General features: G+C 37.8%; 1 pseudogene; it reads left to right on the top strand.

The window, feature by feature from the left end:
• Positions 1-736: 736 nt before the first annotated feature.
• LOC105979125 overlaps positions 737-1,554 on the top strand; it is a 2,283-nt pseudogene continuing 1,465 nt past the window's right edge.

Below are 1,554 nucleotides of genomic sequence, written 5' to 3'. Positions count from 1 at the left end.
GCTAAAGTTGTTTTCTTAAGCATAAATATTAGGTGAGCTTTTTAATAAATTATGCCTGAGTTCAAAATCTGACTGAAAATCAGGACCTCTTTCTTCACACACTTTGTATTGATATAGAAACACAGATTTAAAGTTTAAATGCCAGCCCATACATTCTGTGGTTTGATAATTATTGTTTTATTTTTTAAAATATCCTTAATGTACCAAGTATAGTAACACAAAAAAGACTTCTGAAATCTCACTCAAAATCCATCCTTTCCCTTACACTAGATCCAAATGGCTTGAAAGTTTGAAATTAGGCTTCTAAAACACGTATTTATGTAATTAAAAAAGGTTTTAATTTATATTACTGACAAACAGAATTGAGAGAAGGGAGAGGGAAGAATACTAATTAAAGAATAGAATGCTTACAATCACTAAACAAATTTTCAAATTTTGTGATTTTTAGAGTTGATATGAAAAGCAAGGTTTAATTCATTTATCTCATCACCAGAAAAAGAGAACTAAAAGGATACACTTACCTGCAATCAACATAAAACGAAATGTTTCTTGGGAGTTGTTCAGTAATAATTTAAAAATATATCTGACTATTGTTCTGGAGAAACTGTATTTATAGCACTTTTATTTATAGAGAATTCAGAAACATGTAAGGCATACAATACCCAGTTTATAGCTAAGGCTACAAAAGCCTAGCTATGTGCAGTAACTTGTACCTCTGACTAAATCATTCCTACAGATGAAACAAGAAGCACAGAAGTCAGAAGGTAACGTGTCCACAGGGCTGCACTTTGTCCTGCTGGGATTCTCTGACCTTTCACATCTCCAAGGCTTTCTATTTGCAGTGTTCCTCGTCATTTACATGATCATCATAGTTGGGAACAGCCTCATCATCATAGTAACCAGACTCGATCCTGCATTACAGAAGCCCATGTACTTTTTCCTGGCAAATTTTTCCTCATTGGAAATCTGTTATGTATCAGTCACTCTCCCAAGGATGCTTGTGAATCTTTGGACTCAATACAGAAGCATTTCTTTGATGGAATGTGCCACCCAGCTCTGTTTCTTTCTTATGCTAGGGGCCACTGAGTGCTTCCTCCTGGCTGTAATGGCTTATGACCGTTATGTGGCCATCTGTAACCCTCTCCACTATCCTCTGGTCATGAACCAGAAGGTGTGTGTCCAGCTGGTAGTTGGCTCCTGGGTCATTGGAATTCCAGTCCAGATAGGACAAACAGCTCAGATTTTCTCTCTGGATTTTTGTGCTTCTAATCAAATTAACCACTTCTTCTGTGATATCCCACCCATTATCAAACTGGCCTGTGGGAACACTTCTGTTCATGAGATGGCTGTGTATATATTAGCCGTCTTTATTGTTGCAATCCCTTTCATGTTGATCCTGGCTTCCTACAGCAAAATCATTTCCACCATCCTGAAGTTACCAACAGCCTCAGGAAGAGCAAAAGCCTTCTCCACATGTTCCTCCCACCTGCTGGTTGTGGTTTTGTTCTTTGGATCTGCTTCCATCACCTATCTAAACCCCAAATCCAGTCACTC

This window comes from Echinops telfairi, unplaced genomic scaffold (assembly GCF_000313985.2).
Source record: "Echinops telfairi isolate 266 unplaced genomic scaffold, ASM31398v2 ScPeMD7_60;HRSCAF=208, whole genome shotgun sequence".
Lineage (NCBI taxonomy): Eukaryota > Metazoa > Chordata > Mammalia > Afrosoricida > Tenrecidae > Echinops > Echinops telfairi.
This window is presented reverse-complemented; position numbering and strand designations above follow the sequence as displayed.